This window comes from Littorina saxatilis, linkage group LG12 (assembly GCF_037325665.1).
Source record: "Littorina saxatilis isolate snail1 linkage group LG12, US_GU_Lsax_2.0, whole genome shotgun sequence".
NCBI lineage: Eukaryota > Metazoa > Mollusca > Gastropoda > Littorinimorpha > Littorinidae > Littorina > Littorina saxatilis.
Genome location: NC_090256.1, coordinates 1,332,924 through 1,337,923, shown reverse-complemented (window position 1 = coordinate 1,337,923; position 5,000 = coordinate 1,332,924).

The window sequence follows — 5,000 nt, the reverse complement described above, 5'->3', positions numbered from 1 at the left end:
GTTGTTGGTTGTGTGTTTTTTGACCAAAATGAAGCTGTGGCTTTATTAATATTGTCTTACGTGTGTGTTTCTGTTGCTCGTATTCTAGACAACTTTGTTTGTTTGTTGAAAGCTGTTTGTTGAAAGCTGTTTGAAAGCTGTTTGTTGAAAGCTGTTTGTTTGTTGAAAGCTGTTTGTTGAAAGCTGTTTGCTGAAAGCTGTTTGAAAGCTGTTTGTTGAAAGCTGTTTGTTTGTTGAAAGCTGTTTGTTTGAAAGGTTGTTGGGTATGTGTTTTTTGATCAAAATGAAGCCGTGGCTTTTTTAAGTTATTGAGACATCCCAGTGCACTAAGGGATTTATAGAGCAAATCGAGAAAATTCATTATTGAACGAAGCGCATAGCGCTGAGTTCAATAATTATTTTCGAGATTTGCTCTATAAATCCCTTAGTGCACTGGGATTGTTTCAATAACGATATTGTCAGTACCGCCAGAGAAAAAAGAAGATTCAAAACGCACATTTTGCAACGCGCATTTGGATAGGCGTAACTGTGTGGTCAGGTTTGTGTCACTGGATCTACTTTTGTGTGGGCTGTCTCAAGTGTGTCGTGCTTTCGTCACACGCAAACTCTTGTTTTAATTTCTGTTGGTAAATTCCAGTGTAGCGTTAAGCTAAAAAGTGATGATCTTTCATAGAGACCTCATTTAAACTCGGAGAAAGGACTGTGCTCTTGGTTTCGAAACCTTCATCGAGGTTCGACAGATTGACTGTGCAGAGTTTTGCCCCTTGCCACGGTCGACGGAAAGCACATTTCCAAAATAAATGTGGCATGTTTCTCGTGTGGTATCTTCACTCATCGGGGAGTCTGGTACTACATATGAACGGTAAGAATGCTCTGAACCCTACACGTATTATATCCCCATCGTTTTTTCGTTCACATTTGCCCAACATGTTAATTTGCTGAGCGGGGTTTATGTCGTCTGCTTGGGCAATCAAACCACTGCATGCAGTCTGCACTGAGTCTGCATGCACGAGGCAGGCTGGTCTTATATATGGTAAGAACGTTCTGAACCCTACACGTTTTCGATTACGATAGTTCTTGCCTTAAAATAATAATTCGGAAACCATTCATTTACTGAACTGATGCAGTCGTATTTCAGTGTAGTCAGTGCAACGTATGACAGAGTCGATCGAGTCAGTCTTCCAAACTGGTCTAGCTGGTACGTTATCGGAATAACACTTGTGTTTTCTGCTAGCGGGTGGGAATTTTATACTAACTCATCATTTGGTAATGTGGATGATAAGCTACATGCCACTAACACGGCATATGAGAAGAATCTATGCAAGTCGGCGAAAATTAGATGAAACACAGCGGCTTCTATTTTTAGATCAGTGGCAGCCGCACTGTGGCACAGGCACATGCAATCTGTCAGAAAAAAACCCACTTCTGCTTTAATTGAGAAGCAGGGAATTTATGGTCATTTGGTATTGTGGAGAATATAAGCTACATGTCAGTAATTAATTCTGAGGATAGGCAAAGGGCGTAAGAATACGCTCTGTGGAAAAGTTAGCGCACTCCAAGAGTGCGCTAACAGTTTTAGCGCATCGCCATTAGCCAATCAACTGGTTCACATCAGTCATGTGACACCAGTACTTACTGACAATTGTTAATATTGTCTTACGTTTTACTCTGACCGGTTGCCGTTATCATAATTTATGCGACCGGTTTTCGTTGGATGTGTTCCTTCTTTTTTTTCCAGCTAAAGGCACAGTCCTTCCCTGGGTGTTGATTTTGCTGTATGTGTCCAAGTACGGGAATGGTCTCTTATGCTAAGTGAAACCCTAGACAAACCTCAAATGTGAACACGGGAATGAATGCGCCTTTTATGCCGGGTTATAAAACACTTAAAAGTGATCACTGCTAATTATATTACCCCTGAACAAAATATCGTACTGGTTATGGCTAACAAACCACACAGACTATTTAACGAAATAATTGAACATCGCTTTGATCACAGGCATAGCTTTATGCGCCTTCATCCAATTAACAGGTTCACCGGACACAATTTGTTACAAATTATTTAATCGCTTTGATCACACGCCGCGTAGCTCAGTTTACTCTTATTTGAAATATAAAGGGGTGCACCAGAAAGAGTTTTCAACGGAATATTGAAACATCACTTTAACTACGCACATACATTTACGCTTATTTATGTACTTTTTGTTATTACTAGGTTCACAAGGCATTAAAACCAATTTTAATATTTAATTCTTGGTCTATCTAATGACATATTAATGATGGTATTCGATACGGTATTACTTAAACACGAGCATTGATAACCACACATTTCACTGTACTGATCTCTCTCTCTCTCTCTCTCTCTCTCTCTCTCTCTCTCTCTCTCTCTCTCTCTCTCTCTCTCTCTCTCTCTCTCTCTCTCTCTGTCTCAGTCTCTGTCTTTGTCTCTGTCTCTGTCTCAGTCTCAGTCTCTCTCACACACACACACACACACACACCACACACACACACACACACACACACACACACACACACACACACACATTCTCTCTCTCTCCTCTCTCTCTCTCTCTCTAAAAGTTGTTTCTCTTACAAAACTTGTAAGCACTACTACTATTGTGCAGCTGATAACATATCAGTACTCTATAATTGTATTGAAACATGATCATACATAATGCAATGAGGACATTTTTTAAACAAGTAAATATTGTTTGATGTATTATTCCATCATTGCTTGATATTCCTTATGCATATTGAATGTCTTTTGGATTGTTGGACATGTTAATTATGTAAATTGTATTGTAGTTAACTTAACTTCTATTCCTTCTTGCTATTAATCGAGTTACCCTCATAGGGCGAGGGCCGGATGAAAAAAACATGTTTGCATTGCTTATTCTGTTACCCTCGAAAAATACAGTTCAATTAAATTCAATTCTCTCTCTCTCTCTCTCTCTGTCTCTGTCTGGCTGACTGGCTGTCTGTCTGTCGATCTGTCTCTGCCTTTCTGTAGGTCTATCTCGTTCTCTCACCCCCCCCCCCCACCCCCCCTCCCCCTCTGTCTCTGTCTCGCTCTCTCGCTCTCTCTCTCTCTCTCTCTCAAAGTCACACACACACACACACACACACACCTCCCTTTCCCTCTCTTAGTCTCACCCTCTCCCTCGTTCTCTCCCCCCCCCCCCCCTCCTTTCAAGTCCCTACCTTTTCTGAGAGGGGGTTGGAGGTGGGTGAGGGGGTGATGGTGGTGGTGGGGGAGAGGAGGGGGGGGGGGGCTAAACGCATGCAAAACAGAACAAGAAGAAAGCCCACAACGTCAGTCAAGGGAGAGCAGCCTTGTCGGGTAAATCTCAAAGCAGCAGACGACAGACGACAAGAGAGTGGAAGGAGCAGACGACAGACGACAAGAGAGTGGAAGGAGAAATACGATCCGCAGGCTTTGTTTTTCAAGTACATCCTGCCTCATTGAAAACGACAGAAAACTAAAAACAGGCGCCCTGTTTTCGTTGCTGTCCTTTCTTTTTTCTTTTCTTTTTTCCTTTAACCTTTTTACATTTAGTCAAGTTTTAACTAAATGTTTTAACATAGACGGGGAATCGAGACGAGGGTCGTGGTGTATCCCGATGTATGTGTGTGTGTGTGTGTGTGTGTGTGTGTGTGTGTGTGTGTGTGTGTGTGTGTAGAGCGATTCAGACAAACCTACTGGACCATGAAACCTGACATGAGAGTTCCTGGGTATGATATCCCCACACTTTTTTTTCATTTTTTCGATAAACGTCTTTGATGACGTCATATCCGGCTTTTTGTGTCTGTTGAGGCGGCACTGTCACGCCCTGATTTTGTTAACCAAATTGATTGAAATGTTGGTCAAGCCATGTTTGACTCAGTTTGGACTTTAGTATTGCATTTTAGCTTTGAGGCTTAACATTTAAATAATGAGTTTGCTCATTAAAGTTGTCATTAAAATAATTGTTTCGCAAACAGATTTTAAATTTATTTCATTGTATTCCTCATCTTCTCCTGAATTCAAAAATATATAGATATGTCATGTTTACTTAAAACCATTTGCTCAGAATAAAAAAAAAAAAAGGTTCAGTAAGTACTACGGACGCGTGCTTCGCCGCGGCGGCTAGCCGCGTGACCCGTCTCGGTCTCTATCTGAATGTAGTCTCGGTCTCTATCTGAATGTTGTCTCGGTCTCTATCTGAATGTAGTCTCGGTCTCTATCTGAATGTAGTCTCGGTCTCTATCTGAATGTTGTCTCGGTCTCTATCTGAATGTAGTCTCGGTCTCTATCTGAATGTAGTCTCGGTCTCTATCTGAATGTTGTCTCGGTCTCTATCTGAATGTAGTCTCGGTCTCTATCTGAATGTAGTCTCGGTCTCTATCTGAATGTTGTCTCGGTCTCTATCTGAACGTAGTCTCGGTCTCTATCTGAATGTAGTCTCGGTCTCTATCTGAATGTAGTCTCGGTCTCTATCTGAATGTTGTCTCGGTCTCTATCTGAATGTAGTCTCGGTCTCTATCTGAATGTAGTCTCGGTCTCTATCTGAATGTTGTCTCGGTCTCTATCTGAATGTAGTCTCGGTCTCTATCTGAATGTAGTCTCGGTCTCTATCTGAATGTTGTCTCGGTCTCTATCTGAACGTAGTCTCGGTCTCTATCTGAATGTTGTCTCGGTCTCTATCTGAACGTAGTCTCGGTCTCTATCTGAATGTTGTCTCGGTCTCTATCTGAATGTTGTCTCGGTCTCTATCTGAATGTAGTCTCGGTCTCTATCTGAATGTAGTCTCGGTCTCTATCTGAATGTTGTCTCGGTCTCTATCTGAACGTAGTCTCGGTCTCTATCTGAATGTTGTCTCGGTCTCTATCTGAACGTAGTCTCGGTCTCTATCTGAATGTTGTCTCGGTCTCTATCTGAACGTAGTCTCGGTCTCTATCTGAATGTTGTCTCGGTCTCTATCTGAACGTAGTCTCGGTCTCTATCTGAATGTTGTCTCGGTCTC